Below are 21630 nucleotides of genomic sequence, written 5' to 3'. Positions count from 1 at the left end.
TTTGTCTTGGTGTTTTGCCATTTTAATTATGATGTGTCTTGAGGCGAGCCTCTTTGGGTTCCCTTTGATTGGGACTCTTTGTGTTTCCTGGATTTGTGTGACTTCTTCTCTCATCAAATTAGGGAAGTTCTCCTTCATTACTTTTTCAACTAGGTTTCATATCTCTTGTTCTTCTCCTGGTATCCCAATTATGTGGATATTATTATGTTTCATATCATCTTGCATTTCTCTTAATCCCTCTTCATTCTTTCTGAGCCTCTTTTCTTTTTCTCATTCTTTCTGGGTGTTTTTTCTACTTTGTCCTCCAGCTCACTGATCTGATCTTCTGCTTCATCGATCCTGCTTTGATTCCTTCTGCTGTGTTCTTCAGTTCAGAAACTGTATTCTTCATTTCCTCTTGACACTTGTTGATAGTTTCTATTTCCTTTTTCATGTTGATATAATTTGCAGTGAGTTCATTGTAGTTTCCCTGTAGTTTCTGGTAATTCACTGTCTGCTCATTGAGCTTCCTGATAACCATTGCTTTGAACTCAATGTCTGATAGTTGAGTGTCTCTATTTCATTTGGCATTCTTTCTAAGGCTTTCTCCTTTCCCTTCATGTGAGGATTGTTTCTTTGTCTTCCCAATGTTTGTGAGACTCTTCTTGTTAGCCTCAGCTTCTTAAATTGATTTGTTCTGGCTCCCTCGTTTATGGTGTGAACTGTGGTAGAATACCTGTGAGATTCAGTTTTTCTGTCTCCTTCATGTATCCTGGTATTCACAGCTTCCACCTACTGTTTTTTTGTGATCACTTGGAGGGGGAAGGCAAAATGGTTTAAGACAGCAAGAGAGTATTCTATGATATTTACAGTAGCAGCTGGTACAGAAAAGATAGGAGAACCTTTGTCTATGTATAGTGTTTACCATGACATTCCACCCAAGCAGCCACTTTTTAGAAAGGATAGAGAGTAGATAAGACTCTTGTTGGGGGATGGAAGGATTGTGAGTTGGATCTAGAGAGCAGTGAGTTGTTGGAGGTCAGATTCTGAGGTAAGGTGAGTGTAAAGGATAGTAAATAGGTGTAGTGTGTAGACAAGAGAGTTAACCACTACAGTACTAGAGTTCAGGAAACAGTGAAGTAAGCTAAGATTTGGGACGGGTGTTGTGTAGCATTTACAATTGTCTGGAATAGCTATTATTTACAGCAATATTAGAGCAACAATCATATGACAGAGACTATGAGGTCTAGATAACAAGAATAGGGAAAATAGAACCTTCAGTATTGTACTAATGGAAGAGAAATGAAATGAAGGACAGCAAATTAGCAATACACTATGAATAAGATAACAGGGGAAACCCATCATATGTTACAATATAGCCAGTCAAGCAAAGAAGACTATAGAGAAAGAAGAGAAATACAAAAACACTATTAAAATAAAAGATGTAAGAATAATGAAAAATAATAATGCAAATATGTAGTAACTTGCATCTTCTTTGTAATAGCAAAGTGAAGTTTGTCTCACTATCTCAGCTGCTTGGATGTCCCCTCTTTGGGTCCAGCTCTGGTCTTTTCACTCAGGCTTGGACTCTTACTATTTAAATTGAGGGTATTAGCAAAGTAGGTTTCATAAGATTTTATGCATTCTTTCTTAGGTCTAGTCACCCTGGGGAATGCTCCCTTTCCAGCATGTGGCTGAATCCACCTCTAGCATTGTTTCAGGCTTAGATCAAGTAAGGGAAGTAAGCAGCCAAGGGACGAGGAGACTTCTTGCAGACAGAATGAGAATTCAGGCTATGTCAAAGCCAAGGGGTGAGGGTCCATAACTTCCTTATTTGTAGCCCCCAAAGTCCTTCCCTGAGGGCCCTTTTATGATTATACCTGTCTTAGGTCATCCCTCCCTTGAGGAATCTTACCCATCTTTGGCTAACTGATCATGGACTGGGGGCCAGACAAAGTGGGCCAGAGGGGCTGCTCCTGCCAGGGAGATAAGCCATGTCTTTTAACTAGCTTAGGGTCCCAAGGTCTCTCACTCAGCCTTAGCCATGGGGGGTGGTGGTTACAGCCTCTGAACCCAGGCAGGGCAGTTCCCAACATCTAATCTCCCCCTTTTTTTTTTGTTTGTGAATGCAATTGTAAGTGTTAAACCTGTGAAACCTACTATTTTCTGTTCCTGAATGCAATCTCAAGAAAACAACCTTTATATACATCATAAAGCACAAATAAGGATTAAGACAAAGAGGCATCCAAGGGCTACCATGACCCAAATCTGTAAACTCAGTCCATTGAACCAGTTTTTAGGATTCAGCCATTGTAGTTTATTGTGGAGGGTCTGGAAAACTTCTTGTTTGGTAAGGCCTTTGCTCGAGCATTAAGAGCCTTGATGTCCCTTCATGTGGTGGGGACATACCTAAAGGGAACATTATGGGGCACTGAGGGGTTGTTGCCTTCTGCAGGAGGTGCTTGAGCCTCAGTTCCTGTCATTGGGGCAGGTCCCATCCTCCTTTGTTGGTGGACCCAGGCCTGTGAGTGATGGTGTGCATGTCCATTTTCCTTCTGGTTGTTCAGGGTCAGCTGGAACATATGCTTTGTCAGTCAATAGGTTCTCAGCTCCAGGTAGCAGAGCTTGACATCTATCCCACTCATGATAGTCTTTCCTCTTTTAGCTGGTAGCCAGACAGGATCTGTAAGAAAGGAAACACATGCATACCCTCTTCCCCAAGTTAAGAGATCTACAGGGCCCTGACAATAGCCATCTCCCAGTGAATCTCTACATAAAATCTGAAGATAAAATGACTTTGGCTCTTTCTTCTGTTTCTCAACTGAAGTACAGAATGATTCATCACAGTTTAGAAAAGTATATGTAAACATGGCTAACATAATCAAATTTTGGGTGGAGGATTCATGGCTCCCCCTTTTTTGTTTTTTAAGAAGATTTTTAAAATTATGATGAGCCTGTTCTACAATTGACTGACTGGTTGGATTGTAAGGTATGTCTGTGTTATGTTGGATATTCCAATGCTGAGGAAAAACCTGAGTAGAATAGGCAAGGTATCCAGGGCCATTATCAGTTTTAATTTGCTGAGGTCATCCTAAATGACTAAAGGCCTCAAGTCAATGGGCTTTTATATTTTTAGTAGATTCCATTATCAAGGCAGATGCATGTAGGGCACTAGAGTAAGTATCAATAGAAATATGAACATATTTGAATTATCCAAAGGGAGCATAGAGTTGAGTGACATCTGTTTGCCAAATTATTTGAGAACTTAGTCCTCAAGGATTAACTCCTGTAGATAGGGGTGCCTTGCTAAGGGCTTGGCAATCAGGGCATTCTTTAATAAGTTGCTTAGCTTGGAAAGACAGGCCTCCTGCTATTTCTTCAAGCTGCAATGAGTTTAAGCAGCAATTTAACTGCTCTGCTGTTCTTAGAACTTGGTAGTTCCTACATTCAGAATTTTCAAGGAAAGTGGGAAAGATTGGCGTGGCGTGCTATACCTAAATATGTTTTAGAGAAAAATGATTACATGCTAAGGCCTTTTGTGACTCAATTGACTAACTCTTCCCTCTGGGAGAATAGGCAGTTCTTTCTGAAGGAAATGATCAGTGTTTACATGTAATAAGTTAAAAAATGATACTTAGTCTTCTGTGGAGAAGGACTATTTCTCCCCAGGAGACAGGATACATATATTTCATTTTTACAATAAAAGGTCACAGCTCTGGCATAAACAAGGAGGATTCTTAATATTTTTTTAACACATCACACTCCCCATCCTATTTATAGCATGCTTTAGATTGACAAATTTATGAACACATTCTTAACTTTCAGAAACAGTTTTTCCTCCACTGGCAAATACATTTACTTTATTTTGTTAATTCTTATTAATTACTGCATCCCTTGAGTGTGCTCAAAAGTGAGCTGTCTCATTATCTAGTGCCCTTGACAACTCTAGGGAGGCTGGAGAAGAGGGAGGGAGGATGTTAAGCTCCACACAGCTTGTTCCCAGGACTGAAGCAGTCCCTTGGTCTCCAGAAAGAGGATTCAGAGTGGTTAAAAGACACATTTTTCATTGTTTTTCTTTCTGTGCTTTTTACTGTCTTAGGGAAGTGAGATTTTCTTCCTTCTTTAAACAATCAATTTAAATTCTTTCTGAGTAGAATCCCTATGATGTAACATTAGAGATCTTAAAGTATTTACCAGAGGTTTAGCAAAATATTTTGAGACAGCCATTCCTTTCAAAACAAAAACGAAAACAAAATTCAAGCAAATCAGTATTTTAAAATTAAATTTTCCAAAGGAGAGAGTGAGACACTAACCTTAGAATCTTATCCCACACCTGGTGTTATTTCAACTTCTGCCCAACTTTTTCCTAAATAAGTCTAAAGATCCCTTATCAGGGAGACATTCAGTAGCCGTAAAGAGCTGCTGAACTATCTTAAAACATTGCTCTTGTTCCTTAGAGAGCCCATTCCCCACGGTTGAGGATTTGCAGAAACCTTTAAAGAATTTTTTTGAGAAATAAAAGAACCTTTTTCTGAATTCCCTCCCACCACAGTTCTGGCAATTGGAAAACCAGTCTCAATTTGCTGAGATGCTTGTAAATTGTCCTGTAACTAGTTGATGTTTTTAAAGCTTACTAAAGGGAAAATCTGCTCTTTCTCCCAAGCCTAGATCTAGTTGGGGGTTGTGCCACGGGGATAGGCTTGTGGTTGATTTTACAGTGTGCCTTGTGGCTTTTAACTGCTCGACCTGTGCCCATGAGGTTGCAGCAAATACTTGGGAGAGAGAGTAAGGTTCCTGGTTACTAAAGAAGGTACAGTTACAGTGAAATCCAACACACTTTACAACCTAACCAAGAAGCACTCAGTATCGTTGGCCCTTAACTGGGCTGATGTACTTGTACTCCAACCATGTTGGTGTGTTGTCCACAATGATGGCTTGCAGTTACTGGGTGCCAGCTGATACAGACCCTGGCTGATGGGGTCCACAGTGTTTTGGATGAGATGAGACAAATTCACATGGACTACTGAGTCCTGTGGAGAGAAGGGATGGCTTGCCCACTCTCTACATGGGGAAGAGGGCCCTGACCCCTGCCTAGACAGGCTTTTATTATTTTTCTGGGCACATTACATAATGGTCCTAATTTACTATGCACAGGTTCACTTTAGGTGGTTACATTTTACAGAAAACAAAGGAGAGGATGCCTTTAATCACATCACAGAAGAAGGATATTTGCAAATGCAACGGGAAAGTGGTTGAACTGGTTACACTCCTCCTTGGAAGGTTTAGCCCAGACTTTAGGAAGTTACAGTAAGCACTTGCTGCCTTGATTCAGGGTGAGGGAGTTTTAGCAAAAAGCAAGTCTCAAAGAGGCCTAGGTACAAGGCAGGTCTGATTCCCCATGGTAGAACCTATCCGTGGGTGTGGGTCCTGTGTATCTCTGAGTGGGAGCTAGGCCCACACCATGCAGAACAGTCTCATATAGATAGGCAGAATATTTTAGGTCACAGGTGACTGAAAAGCCCTTTGGCCCTCCACCTTGTTTTATCTGGCCTGGTACCTTGTTTCTATCCAGTGGCAGCCAAGCTCTTGCTTATCCGTTAATGAATAGTTACATTTATACAGTCCTAAAATTACAATCAGTCCTTTGAAGGCAACTGTGAGGCTGATGTAGTCCCTGGTGAAAATGAGTTTGACACCCTGTTTTAGCTGAACCAAAAGAGCCCAGATTTCAGATTGCAACCTCTTGGACATCTCCATGGCTTTCCCAAAAATGTCTCTCACTGGTCCACTGTCCCATAAATGTTAATTGCCAGTTCCTCCACCACCAAATGACTGACAAAATATAATTCAATCCTCACATATTTGTAGAAATGCTAGACAAAATGCTATGTTGTTTGACTTCACAGTAGGCCACGTTTCTTGATTTTGCTTTTGTATTGATTGTTTGAACTACTTGCCCCAGATAACAGTCAGCTCCAGTGTAAGTCCAGACATTCTCCAAGAAGTACATATAATCACATTTAATGGAAAGGTTTATACAAGGAAATGGGGAGTAGATATCAAGCTATTCTAGAGGTTTCTGGACTACTTTTTAACTCACAGACTTGGAACCCCTAGATCAGGAGGTGTTGCCTCACTTGTTTCATGAGGTATAAAAAAGACACCATTGGCTACAGTGATGAAATCTTTCAATGTCATTAGAAATTGTGATTTAATTAAGTTGCCATTTTAACAGTTCTGTTGGGGGCTCAGTAAAGTGTGTCCTTACTCATGATATTAGTTTGCTCAGGCTACCAAAATATTGCACCATGTGAGTTGGTATAAAACATAGATATTTAGTTTTCTTCAATTCTGGATGTTACAAGTTTGAGATCAGGGTGTCGGCAGTATTGGACCTAGACCAATGAGCTCACTAACTTTAATTTCTGAAAAACTACCAGTCCAAATACTGGAGCACTCAGAGTTAATAGGCCATTAGACTTCAAACTGTAAATGTGTGGAACAAAATTTAGCTTTGAAGATATGCTAATTTTCAGCTGAAGAGTATCACAAAGGAATGGTGCTATTGGTACAAGAATATGAACATGAAATGTTTTCTTATTTTAACATCAACAGCTATTCCAAACTGAAACAACTATAGCAGCGACATTGCCACCATCACTCTCCTATCATGGCTGCCTCAGTGCACTCATTGTGACTTGGCATTTCTTGTTCTTTTACTTTTAAACCTATCTAGTGTCAGGTTGTTTCTGCTCCCTGAATGCTCCTTTATAGGTACTTTGTTTCACTGATTCTTTGAGTAAATTGTCAGTTGTTTGTAGGGCACATAAATTTGCCTACTCCTGAGTAATTGGCTTGAATCCATTCCCTGCATTGGGCTGTCTCCCTAAGAAAAACATTAAAGAAATTACTCTTTTGCTAAATTTAAACGTTCATAATGAAGATATGAAAACTTGATTCAGTATAAAAAATGAATGCCTTTAAGTTTTAAAAGTTATTATAGTTTGTCTTTTATTTGTACAGTGTCTCTAAATGACATTTTTCAGATCATTTTACTTCATGTCAGAGGCAGATAAAGCCACAGAAACTATGGAGACATGTGTTTTAGAGGGTTGTCAGTTCTGGCCTGAGGGAGCTTGAGCAGACATTCAAATATACAAGCTTCTGTATTTGTGTCCCTTTAATCAGGTTGTTTATTACAGACTCACTGGGATAATGCTCTTAAGCCAGATTATTCATACAGGAAGGTCTGTTTTTCCTCACCTAACAAAATACCCTGCAGGGAATAATTGTACGTATTTTTTCAAACTAGTAAACACAAATTGTACATTTATTGCTCAGAATATTTCTTATGTTTAAAACATTTGTTCTTCCACCCATGTTCCTAAAAGACTAGAGAGATCCTGGGTGATGTTCACACCATGATCCTTTTGGTGTTTCCTAGGGATGTTGCCTATATTACATCTCTTACCTTTTTACTTAGTGTGAACATAACACCAGCTTATCTGTGAATGAAACTTGTACCTTGAGAGCCCTCCAGGATGCATAAACAAGGAGGTGTCCCATGTATCTGTGGTACCAACCATTTAATGTAGAATAACCATGCACATGACTACCTATCTGTTCAACTACCTGGCATTTAATACCACACAGTATATCCTGAACCAGCTTTTCAGTAGTTGAATCCTGGATTTCTTTTTGGCACAAGATGAACCTGCCTACATTCAGCTTCTATCTTGGGAATATAAGTCATCCCTTTGAGCCTCAATTTGCCTCTCTAAAAAGTGGGTTGTAAAAAAATAAAATTTGTATAATTTTTAGTGGGATTAATTGAATCAGCCATGATAGGCACATACCTGGTGCTTTGTTGTGCATAATACACTGGTGGACCTGTTCCAGTTGTTCATATTTTTATCTTTCCACTTTCTCAGGAGTTCTCATCCTTTTTTTTCTAACTGGCCTGTAGCAATTCAAAGTTTGGAAAAGCACACGGAAAGCAACCTGTTAAGAAATTACATATGGTATTTTTCTTGTTATGGATTTTGTCCTTGTTGTAGCCAGATTAAGAATCTCTGGGGACTGCAGGGAAGCCCCAGACTAATTTGAATATTTGGTACATTTTTGGAAGGAACTTATTTATACAACTACATCTATATGATTCCTTATACTAGCTGCAGGCAGTTTCTGTGACACAATATAACTCATGAAAAAATTGAGTACTATTTTGGAGCTTCAGTTTTTATAGAAATTTAGAGAAACTAGACATCATTTGGTTATCTTCTCCATATGGCACACATGGTATCTTTAGAGTCTTCTATGTATCTGGAGGCATGTTCCCAACACTGACTATAATGATGGATCAAAGGAACATTAAAATGTGATTAATCTTTCACTTTAGAAAAAGGGCCTCATGTTACCACAGAGCATGTGTTGAAATGAAAAGCCTTGAATTGTGAGTGAGGATGTTCTAGCCAAACTCTGGATTCTGTCCAAGTCTATCTTATTATATGGATTGTTTTTATCTTTTCACTGAGGCTGATGGCTTTGTTCTTGTGCCCTTCACACACAAATTTTTCATTACCAGCCTGCTCCAGTCAGTTTTTGATGGCAGTCTGAAGTTCAGCTCCACAAAGACAGTTGCACAAAACAGTGAGATCCCTGAAAAGAATGATCCCCACATTCCCCCGCCTACCCCCCACATTCTTTGCAGTAATTGAGTTTTGTTGCTACAGTTTTGAAAGGATATTGAGGGATAATGTGAATGAAAATTTCACATTAGAATCTAGAAGCTGCACAGGGAACAGAACTTGCATTTTGACTTTTTCTTCTCTAATAATGCGATTTTAAAAAGCACTTATCTTAGAGGGTTGTTTTGAGAGTCAAATGTGGCATAAAATGGTTAAATAACAATAGTTTTATTTTAAAGTACTGTGTTTTAAATATATTATTAAGATAATAATGGCTTTAACTGCCACATTAGATGAGTTTGACTTGATAGAAATGAATGGAGCATTTCATCCAAAAGCTCCAATTTACACATCTATTTCTATTGTACTTGAAATATATCCCAAAAGAGATAATGTGCTTGGCTATAAGCAAGTCTCATTAAATTAACAAAAATCAAAATTATATCAAGTGTATTTTCTGACAAAAACTGTAGGAAACTAGAATCCACTATATTAAAAAAGGAAAATTCAAATATCATTGCTATTACCACAAACTGTATGTTCTGGGAAATCCCAATATTATAAACAAAATAAGTGAAGAAACATAACTTAAAAAGAATTCCTCAGGCTTTTTTTCCCCCACTCATATACTGATGGGTTCTAAGTCTGACTATAAACCTTCCCTACTGTAAATCACATTGCAATAAACAGGGGTGTTACCAAACAGCACTTTAAGTTCTGCTGCTCACTGCCACAGTCCAGAGGCAAAAGTTCCAGATGCAAAAGTTTCAGAGGCAAAGGTTTGATGATAAAGGAAAGGTGTCTTTATTCAAAAGCAGATACTGAAGCCTATCAAGTCACAGCTGTAATCACTTAAGCGTATCAATTAAGGCTAAATCTAACACCTGAGTTTTCCTCTTTTCCCTTTTAGTTTCTATAGTTGTCTTGTTTCTGTAGAGTTAATTTACAAACCAAAAACAACACACTATATAAAAACTACACATTTCTGGAAGAATGTCTGGTTTCTGCCTCCGAGCCTGCTCCCTGGAGAACACTGAAAAAATAAACCTGCCACCCTCTGCCAGGCCAGACTGACCCTGGGCTTTGCCTAGTGTTCCTACCCATAGAAAATGCCAGACATTGGGAACTGTAGACAGCTGCAGCACAATCATCCAGGCATCTTCAGGGAAGAGCAACCAAAGAGCAAGCCTGAAAGCATGAGCCTGAGAGTGTGAGCCTGAGAGAGCAAGACTGATAGTGTGCTGAGAGTGTGAACCTGAGAGAGCCAGCTCAGGAGCCAAGAGCTCCAGCCAGCACAAGAACATCCCAGACAGAAAAAGTCAGCCCTCTTTTTATTTCCATTGGCTCTGGAGGCTTTCAGCTTCTCAGACAATCCTGACCTAGACTGCCCACCATTGTTTCAGCAAACTCTCCTACAGCCCCTCCCTATTTCCTGAATGATCTGAGTTATCTTAACCAGATGTATCTGTACCAGGAGTGAACATGTCTTTTCAAATTAGTGTTTTGAGTTTCTTCATGTGCAATTCCAAATGTGGAAATGCAGGGTGCCTTGAAGACTTTCAAAGCCAGGCAGGTCACTCAAGATTTGTGAAGATGGAAGAAAAATCACAGACCCACTGGGAGGGTTTACATGCCTTTATTTAAGGGTGGGTGATCCATGCACGCTGCAAGCTGCCTGTTTAGCAGGAAGCCCCTAACCCTGGCAGAAAGCCAAACAGGTTGCATAACATAGATTCTGTGCATGCGAGCCCTCTTAAGGCTATGGGAATACTTATCAGGCCCAGTCTCAATGCTATGGGAATACCACTTATCTTAGTTACCCAGACATCTGGGTGAGGAAGCCTGATTGCCTCCATTTACCCTACGCTGGGTCATTAGGCAATTTAATTTTTAATTTTTTTGAAGAAACTACCTAGAGATTTCTATGGTTGCTGCAGTGATTCACATTCTCAAAAATAGTGTATGAAACCCTGGATAGTGAGGCTCAATGGATTGAGCACCAGCCTTTGAATCAAAGGGTCACCAGTTCAATTCCTAGTCAGGATACATGCCTGAGTTGCTGACTAGGTCCCTGGTGGGGGGTGAGTGAGAGGCAGCCACACATTGACATTTCTCTCCCTCTCTTTCTCTCTCTTTCCCTCTCTCTCTAAAAATAAGTAAATACAAATCTTAAAAAAAAAGTGCATGAAAACATCCACACAACTCAGTACTCCTCGACCATAAAAAGATGAAAAGATATCTTTTGTAACAGCATCAATGGCTGTACTGTGTATTATACTAAGTGAAATAAGGCAGTCAGAGAAAGTAATATACCACATGGATTCATGTATGTGTATTATATAATAAACAAAATAAACAAAGAAAATACAAACAGAGTCATAGATACTAAATAGAGACTGACAGATGTCAAAAGAGATGATTTTGAAAGCTCTTCATCAACAATGAAAAAATAGAAAAAACCCTCATAGATAAACAGAAATGTGTGATGATCAAAGAAGGGAAGGGAGTATAGTAGGGAAAAATAATTATTGATAGAAAAAGACTTGACTTTGGATAATGAAAACAATAATGTAGACCAATAATGTCTAATAAAATTGTAAACTTGAAACCTGATTGATTTATTATGCAACATCACTCCTCTAAATTCAATACACAATAAATAAACGAATAAACAAACAAATAAATAACAGGGGTGGGGAGAAAATACAGACAACTGTAATTGAACAATTAAATATTCTAAACTAAAACAAACAAACAAAAACAAACAAAAATTCCTCCACATTTTCTTTTGGTTGATGTTCTGGAATTCAAAAATGAAAGCCTGAGGTGAAATAGCTATCCCCAAAATACTTTGTGTTAAAAAAATACCCCGGAACTCTTGAGAATAAGTGTCATCATCAGTGACTTGAAGTCAGAAATCTCCAAGGTTAATTCCCACAATTCTGCCACCTTTGAGAAAAGGATGCATTTCCCTTCTATCCCACACTGGACTTCTCAGGGTAAACATTTCTGATTAGCCACAGCTGCCCCTCAGTGAGAGCAGCACCAATCCTCTCAGAAACTCAGGCATTGTGGACTCATGGAGGTATTCCGGTCCCCCTGGATGTTTATTTCCTATGTTTTAAAATAGAAACAAACATTTCTATTTCTCAAGTGTATGTTGAGAATGTTTGCTTAATGCCACTTAGACATAGAAGTCTGCGTTATAGCGGGCAATGTCCTCTGTTTAGGGGTGTGCTTATCAAGAAACTAGGACTCATCCTCAGTCCAGTATAAACACTGCTCAGAACCTACCATTCCACATCCTCCCTTGGGTTAACTTTATAATTTCAGATCTTTGGCTATATTTTGTGTTTGTGGTAGGAACACAATGCCCGCAGGTTGCAAACTGTTTATTTTTAATTTTTATATATTTTGTGATTTATTTTTAATTATTATGAAGCTTAGTTTATACTTACATTGAGTGTCTCCAGAAGACGCTCCTTTGTATCCAAAACCTAAACAGTGCTTTATCTGGAAAGTGAGCTACTGTCATTGTTATCTGTGTTCTCCATATTCAAGAAAGCATGCCTACATCAAGAGGATCAAGACCTCTTTTCTTATTTCAACCTTATATGCAGATGAAGAAATTTTAATCTATATGCTTTCTACCTGTACTCCTTATTGAATATGAGTATAACTTCCACCATGTGTGATATGCTTGTAGGCAAATTAAGTAAACACATAAAGTGGAAAGATCACTCCATCAAATTTCTGAATTAGAAACAGAATCTGTGTCACAGTAATTAATTTTTTGTATTTAGGTAACAGACACCAGCAGACACAGAAAATGTTTGGATAGCTGCCTGTATAGTGAATTAAAATATTCTAGATAGAAAAGGAAAGGTATCTTTAATTATGTGCCACAGAATAAATAAAGGAGATGCCATTAAAACAATTATGAGGGATGAACTGGCAAGAAAGATAATGGAGAGTGTGACTGGCTGTCATTCTAATAAAACAATGTTGAATTCACTTGTAACCAGTGGATCACAGTTGCTCTAGTTTTCTACAAGTTGCAAAAGATAATGTAAAAGCTGTATATAGAACAATCTCTAGGTAAGACTTTTGATATATTTCCCTCTGCCTGAAAGCATGGCGTAAAATATACTGGGGTGGGTTCTTATTTCTTCTGATATTTGTGTCTTTCTCTTTTTATTCCACACATGGCAGCAGAAAGCACCCAAGATGCACAGCAGAGCAGAAGGGGTAAACCCAGATTTTTTTTTTTTGCCACAAGTTTCCAATCCTAATATCACCTCTGGTAAACAAAAAGGAACCAAAAGTAATGATGATTCTCAGCAACTTTCATCATTTTTCTTCCTTTTATTATTCCCATAGGATACACTCATTTGTAGCACCAACAGTTTCTTTTTTCTTCTTTATTTTTCTTGTTTTGGTGGTCCTTTAGGAAATGACATGGTCAAGCTTTCTGTCCAGGACACACAGGCTATGCAGTGGGATGAACCACTTGAACCACTTGTCAACTGGAGTGGTATTTGAAAAATCTTCTAACTTGCCATTTCTTTTGACACTTGGAGAAAAAAAACACATCCTTCCATACAGCTAGAACTCTGGCACCACAGTTCTGGTTTTGCAAGACTGTGGGCTCTGCATGCAATGGTGCTATAAGGGTCTATGAGTTGTCAATGTGAAGACTGTGTAACAGACAATTCTGCTTCCTCCTCACACTGGGATATTATGCATAAACTGTGATGATCCTAGAAAAATTCTTCTCATCCACCTTGCTACAGGACCAGAGAAAAACATTTCTAATATATACACAGAAGAAAATGAGGTTTTAACACTACAAATATTGTCTGTCAATAAGTAAATGTTTAGGGTCTAGAGGACATGCTGCAAAGTTACCAAAACCTGAAATGTAAAATGAGAAGGCATCATTACTTCCACCTAAATACAGTTGCATTTGTGTGATGGGGGAAGGGGTGCAAGCCCATAGTGACTGTAAAACTTTAGGATTCTGGAGTACACATCTTGTATTAATGCAAGACCAAAGCTGATAGGTGTAGTCATCACATGAAAATTTTTTCACTAAATTTTTTTACCTCTATGTGGTGTGTTGCACTTTATTTCCTCAATAATTGATGCCAAGTGCCAAGCCATACAGGTTTTCGGATAGCATTATAAGCACCAAATAGTAGATGACCTCTCTAAGTTCTGAATAACAAAACAAATAGATTGTCATGAGAAACATGAATTCATCATGCTGTTAACAATGATTGTGTCACTAGCCAATTTCCAGGATTGTAGACAAAGCAAGGAAAAAGGAACAGCTTAGAAAACTCTGTTTTTTTGTGGACTTTTGGGGCAATGCTCTTATTACAGACTATTAATACATCTACAAATTCCTTGGCAATCATAATTGGATAATTCTTCCCCACTCACTAAACTCAAATTATACATTTAAAGCTCTGTCTTTTACCACCTGGCTTATTTCATTTAGCATAATGCTCTACAGGTCCACCTATGCTGTTGCAAAGGGTACCATATGATCTCACGTATAAGTGGAAACTAAACTACAAAACAAACCAGCAAGCAAAACATAACAAGACACATTGAAATTAAGAACAAAGTCACAGTAACCAGAGGAGAAGTGGGTGTGGATAATGAGAGGAAAAGGGAGAAGGATTTTCAGGAATATCTCTCTATAGAGGACATGGACAAAACCAAAGGGGGGTAGGATGAAGGGTGAGAAGTGGAGATGGCTTGGGTAATGGGGTATTGGTGGGAGGCAAATAAAGACAACTGCACTTGAACAACAATAAAAAAGTTAAAAAAATATGTTTAAAAAAACTCAATCTTTTTTAACCTTGTGTTCACATGTTCCTCCACATATGTTCTGAAAGGCTGGTAGTTTTGGAGTGAGCTCAAAATGCTAATTCTTCAGTGGTTTATGGTGATGTGACTTACAATAGGCCCCTTACTGGTTCACTTAGTGTAAAATAACAATTGCTTGATCCTAAAGAGGGTTCTCACCTCCAGGGTCCAACAGAAGTGTCCCATATTGTCTATGGTACTGAGTTTCCATTTGGAACTATTTACATGTTTAGCTATCTAATCACATATATGGCATTCAACACCATTCAGCACATCCTGGTGCTTTGTTTTAATAGGTGATTTTCTCAACAAAAAGTGACTCTGTCCACTTCCAGGTTATGTAAAGGGAATATCCTCTCATCTCTATAGGCTTCAATTTGCTTATGTGAAAAGGAGGTGATAGTAAGTAAATCTAATATAACAGCAGCCATAACAGGTAGTTATTTGGTGTCTGGTTTTGCAGAATATATGGCTGGACCTGCTGTCACTGTGTAGGTTTATGAATTTCTACTCACACTTGAAAAGCCATTTGCCTTTTTCTTCACAACTCTGTTGCTGTTCTGAGTTTGGAAATGCACATTGAAAGCAACCTGTCATGTAGTCTGAGATGTCATTCAGGAGGTTCTGTTTCTTGTCCTATCTGTGGCCACATTAGGGATCTCTGAAAGTAGCAATAAAGTTCTAGGCCAACTCAAATATTTTGAATAAATTTGCAATAATTCCTCTTGCAAGAATGCATATGATACATGTGCTGCCTTCAGGCATGTGGTGACTTATTTAGCATAACTCAGTGAAAGAAGTGGACACAATCCTGGGCTTTAGTTTTAGTCAAAGTGTCATACAGCCACCTTAGACATTAAGTCTCTTTTTTATATGTCACAGATCTGGGAGCATTTGCAAATGCTGACCTGAAAGATGGGTCACAAGACCATGTACAAAATTAATTGATTTTGTATCCATAATAAAGTCTTCATATATCTACAGAAGATGGCTTTGGAAAGACCATATAAGTGTATATGAGAAGTGCGTGCCATAACCCTGCACTTGGTTTGAGCGAGTCTGAAGGTTTGACCTCTTCTTTTGTTTCTCACTGCAGCAGTTGACCTAGCTCTGCTGCCCTCCACCTTCACTTTACCGTCACTGACCTGTGCCAAACAGAAAACATAGCCACGATCTCTAAAGTGACCTCCACACAGTTAGTTGTACAAAGATTGATGAGAGCACCCTGATGAGAACACCCCATTTCCTATTGTCAGGGTTTGGTTTTGTTTTTTCACTCTCTCTGAGTTTTACTGCTACACCATTGGAAGATATGGAGTGCTGGTGAGGCAGAAAATTTCTCATTCAACCTTGAATCTTCCACTCATAAAGGATGAGAATTTAAAGTAGAGAAGTTGTTGATTGTATTATTTGTAAGAACATGATTTATAAAGCACTTACCTCTGAAATAATCCAGGTGGTAAGGGACAAATACCATATGATCTCACCTTTAACTGGAACATAATCAACAAAAGAAAAAAGCAAACAAAATATGACAAGAGACATTGAAATTAAGAACAATCTAACAATAGCCAGGGGGGATGGGAGAGGGGACAGTGGGGAGAATAGTTTTCAGGAATTACTATAGAGGACACATGGACAAAACCAAGGGGGAGGTTGGAAACAAGGAAGGGTTTGGCTGATGTGGGGGAATTGGTGGGGAGAAAATGCAGACAACTGTAATTGAACAACAATAAAGTAATTTAAATAATTTAAAAATAGAAAAATAAAAATAAGAAAAACATGAAAAGAGCACTTCAACAAAAATTATATGATCATATGAATAGATGCAGAAAAAGCATTTGATAAGGTACAACACCCATTTATGATAAATACACTCAACAAAGTGAGAGTAAAGGGAGGATACCTCAACATAAAGGCCATATAAGAGAAATCTACAATGAACATCACACTCAATGGGCAAAAACTAAAAGCTTTCCCACTAAGATCAGGAACAAGACAAAAATGTCCACTTTCACCACTTCTATTCAACATAGTATTGGAAGACGTAGCCAGAGCAATCAGACAAGAAAAAGAAATAAAACACATTCAAATTGGAAAAGAGGATGCAAAATTCTTCTTGTTTGCAGATGAAATGATAGTGTACATATAAAATCCTATAGATTCCATCAAAAAATTATTCAGTCTAATCAGTGAATTTGCCACAACAGTGCAATATAAAGTCACTATTCAGAAATCAAAGGCAATTTTGTACACCACCACTGAAATATCAGAAACAGAAATTGAGAGAAAGATCACATTTGATATAGCAACAAGAAAAATAATGTACTTAGGAATAAACCTAACCAAGGAGGTAAATGACCAGTACTCAGAAAACTACACAACACTGAAGAAAGATATTAAGGAAGACACAAATGGAAGCATATACCATGTTCATGGATTCAAAGAAGTAACATCATCAAAATGTCCATACTGCCCAAAGCAATTTATAGATTCAACAATCCCCATTAAAGTACCAAGGACATACTTTACAGATATAGAATAAACATTTAAAAAATGTATATGGAATCATAAACAACCCTGAATAACCACAGCATTTCTGAGAAAGTATAAAGTAGGAGGGATCACAATATCTGACATCGAATTATATTACAAGGCCATGGTAATCAAAGCAGTCTGGTACTGACATAAGATCAGGCATATAGATCAATGGAACAGAATAGAGAGCCCAGAACTAAACCCAAGTCTGCTGGTCAATTAGTATTTGACAAAGGGGACAGAAGCATAAAATAGAGTAAAAACAGCCTGTTCAACAAATTGTGTTGGGATATCTGCACAGTTACATGCAAAAAACTGAAACTTGACCATTAATTTACACCACATACAAAAATAAACTCAAGATGGATAAAAGACTTAAATATGAACTGTGATGCCATAAAAGTCCTAGAGGAGAATATAGGCAGGAAAACCTCAGTAGGTTGAAATAGCGTGGAGAAAGTGGACATTTTGTTTTTCTTCTTCCTAATCTTAAAATGAAGGCTTTGTTTTTTCCACAATTGAGGATGATAATAGCTTTGGGCTTATCCTATACAGCCTTTATGAAGTAGAGGGATGTTCATTGTATATTCTTTTTGGTGAGAGTTATTTAATCATAAAGTGATGTTGAATTTTGCCAAATGCTTTTTCTGCAACTTTTTGATAATCACATGCCTATAATTCTTAATTTTGTTGATTTGGTAAGTCATTTTAATGTTTTAAAAGATGTTTGTGTAGTTCTCATTCAAGGCTGGAGAGGTTCACATAATTTAGGCAGATGGAAGAATATTCATGGAGCCATTGGGATGTCTGACATGCCTTTATTCAAGGGTGGGCAAGCCACACAGGCGGCAAGCTGCATGTCCCCCCTGCATGTCCCTGCATGGCACACTGCATGCCACCTCTCCCCTTGCATGGCACATGTCCTGGCAACCAACAGGGAATCTCTGCTTGCTTAAGTACTACACACAAAGAAAGCCAGCTGGGTGCCAGCAGATATTATGCAACAGAGCTTCATACTAAGCATGTGAGCCCACTCAAAGCTATGGGAACGGTTTATCAGACCCAATCTCAAGGCTAAGAGAACACTACTTCTCAGGCCCATTCTCAAGGTTATCAGAAACTAAGGTTTCCCTTAGTTGCCCAGACACCTGGAGGAGGAAACCAGATTGCCTCCATTTACACTACAATGTTGAACCAGACATTTATTTTTGGTATAACTCCTACTTTTATTATAATGTATAATTCTTTGAACATACTGATAAATCCAGTTTGCTATTATTCTGTTAAGAATTGTAGCACCTGTGTTGGGAATATTGGCCTGTAAATGGTTTCATTTGTTGTGTCTTTGGTTGTATTATCAGATTAATGCTGGCCTCATAATATGAATTTGGAAGTGTTATTCTATGGTTTTTAAAATAGTTTGAAGGTAAAAGGCACAATTATTATTTAAATATTTGATAGACTTCACCTGTAAGCCATCCGATCCTGGGATTTTTGTTTCTTTGTTTGTTTTGAGTTTGGATTACTTCCTCAATTTCATTCCTAGGAATTGGTCTGTATTCTCCATTTCTTCCTAGTTGAGACTTGGGAGGCTCTATGTTATTGAGGAAACTGAATTTTATCTAGACTGTCAAGTGTATTCATATGCAATTGTTCATTATGTTTTTAATGATTTTTTACACCTGTGCCACCCATTGAGATTTTGCTTTTCATTTTTAAATACATTTCATTGATTATGCTATTATGGTTGTCCCATTTTTTCTCCCTTTTATTTCCCTCCACCCTTTATGCCACCAGCATCACCCCACCTTAGTTCATGTCCATGGATCATACATATAAGTTCTTTGGCTTCCTCATTTCCTATAGTATTCTTAACCTCACCATATTTTGTACCTACCATTTATTTTTCTTATTCTCTGTACCTTCTCTCCCATTCTCCCCCATTGATAACCCTCAATGTAACCTCTATTCCTGTGAATCTGTTCCTGTTCCAGCTGTTTGCTTGGTTCATTTTTGTATTTGTTTCTGTTTTTTTTTTTAAGGTTTGATAATTATGAGGTTATCATTTTACTGCTAATGTTTTTTATCTTCTTCTTTTGCTTAGATAAATCCCTTTAACATTTCACATAGTAAGGACTTGGTGATGATGAACTCCTTTAACTTGAGCTTATCTGGGAAGCACTTTATTTGCCCTTCCATTCTACATGATAGCTTTGCTGGATAGAGTAATCTTGGGTGTAGGTCCTTGCCCTTCATGAGTTTGAATACTTCTTTTCAGTCCCTTCTTGCCTGTAAGATTTCTTTTGAGAAATCACCTGACAGTTTTATGGGACTCCTTTGTAGGTAACTGTCTCCTTTTCTCTTGCTGCTTTTAAGGTTCTTTCCTTATCTTTGACCTTGTGTAATGTAATTATTCCTTGGGTCCAATTTCTTTGGGACTCTGAGCTTCCTGGACTTCCTGAAAGTCTATTTCCTTTACCAGATTAGGAAAGTTCTTAATTAAGTTTTCAATTTCTTGCTCTTCCTCCTCTCCTTCAGGCACCCCTGTGATTCGAAGGTTGGAACATTTAAAATTGTCCCAGAGGTTTCTAAGCCTCTCCACATTTTTTGAACTCTTATTTCTTCATTCTGTTCTGGTTGAATGTTTATTTCATATTTTTGTTCCAAATGATTGATTTGAGTCCTGAGTTTCTTCCTGTCACTGTTGGTTCCCTGTACATTTTCCTTTATTTCACTTTTCATAGTCTTCACTTCTTCCTTTATTTTGTGATGATACTCAGCCACTTCTGTGAGCATCCTGATTACCAGTGTTTCGAACTGTGCATCTCATAGGTTGGTTATCTCATCATGGCTTAGTTGTATTTTTTTTCTGGAGCTTTGATCTGCTCTCTCATTTGGGCCATACTTTTCATTTTGGAGCACCTGTTATGTAATAAGGGGCAGAGGCTTGGGTATTCACCAGGGCAGGACAGCCCATATCACTGCATGGTGGGGCTATATGTGGAGGAGGGGCCCTAGAAGGACCAATGCACATGTCTGGCTCTTGGCTGGCTTTCAGTCACTTCCTCTGCTACCCACAAGCAAATTGGGCCCGTCTGGTGCTGATTCCATGGTGGGTGGTTTTTTGTGCATTGTATGACCTTGTGGGCCTCTCCAGTGAGCTCTCATGTGAGCCTTGGAGTTTCTTCCACCACCACACCCCCCACAGGTTTTTCAGTCAGAGGTTTTGAGGCTTTATTACCCTGCATTGTAATGCTAGGTTGCATAGTCTGTCTCACTCCCCAGTTGTTCCTCCCAATTTATCCACATGCAAATGTGGGACTGCCAGCTCTACCAGCTGCCACCTCACCTGGTCTGCCAGCCATGCCTTGCATTCCCTGGTACTCTAACCACTGCTTTGCTGTGAGTCCTCTCCACCTTGGCTGCCCATCTCTGCCTCTCCTACTGGTCTGGATGAATGTTTCCCCATTAACTTCTTGGTTGTCAGACTTCCATACATTTTGATTTTCTGGCAGTTCTGGTTATATTTTGTTTTTAAATTTGTTGTTGTCCTTTTTGTTGTGCAAAGAGGCAAAGTGTATCTACCTACACTTTCATCTTGGCCAGAAGTCCTTGTTTTCATTTTTATTTATTCATTTTTGTGACTTCTTCGATGAGTCTTACTATTGCATAGTAACTAATAAAATGTTACTATTTTATTTTATTTTATTTTATTTTATTTTATTTTATTTTACTCTAATCTCTGGTCATTTTTATATCTGCAATCACAGAAGTGTCAAACTGCATCTTTTTTTCTGTTTCTTTTTATTGTTATTCAAGTACAGTTGTCTCCATTTTCCTGGCACCAGTTTCTCCTGCCCCACCCACTGCCACTTCCCATTCTCAATTATTCCTGCCTTTAGCTTCATCCAGAGTCCTTTATACAAGTTCCTTGATGATCCTTCTCTTTCTTTTCCCAGTTATCTCCTTCCCTCCACCCTCTGGTTACTGTCAGTTTATTTTTTATTTCAGTGTCTCTGGTTATATTTTGCTTGCTTGTTTGTTTTGTTGATTAGGTTTCACTTATAGGTGAGTTCAGATGGTATTTGTCTTTCTTAGCCTGGCTAAAATGACTTTTTTTAAACATTTCATACCACATTTCACTTAACTGTTAAAGAGTGGGTTAGGTTGGTAAAAACACAATATAATATATATATTTCTTATTATAAACTTTTACACTTGAAATCGATATAATTTTATTAACCAACGTGACACCAATAAACTCTATTATAAAATTAAAATAGTCCTTTGAGGCAAGTTGTTCTTTGTAAATCACTGTATTACAATGGCAAAAATAATAAACATGTTCAATATTTGAACTTACATAATTTACCAGTGACAGGTGTAAAATTATTCCTGTCACTTTGAACTAACAGATGGAAATTAGAAAAAACTGGACTGTTTCTGGCAGGAACTCACCAGGTTTTTTCAACTGACTCTATGGTCTGTCTTCAGATCCTTGCCCTATGTCCTCTGTATGTCACAGGTTCATGATGGTGAAGTGAAGGTC

Source organism: Phyllostomus discolor, chromosome 10 (genome assembly GCF_004126475.2).
Source record: "Phyllostomus discolor isolate MPI-MPIP mPhyDis1 chromosome 10, mPhyDis1.pri.v3, whole genome shotgun sequence".
NCBI lineage: Eukaryota > Metazoa > Chordata > Mammalia > Chiroptera > Phyllostomidae > Phyllostomus > Phyllostomus discolor.
Note: the sequence above shows the minus strand (reverse complement) of the source record.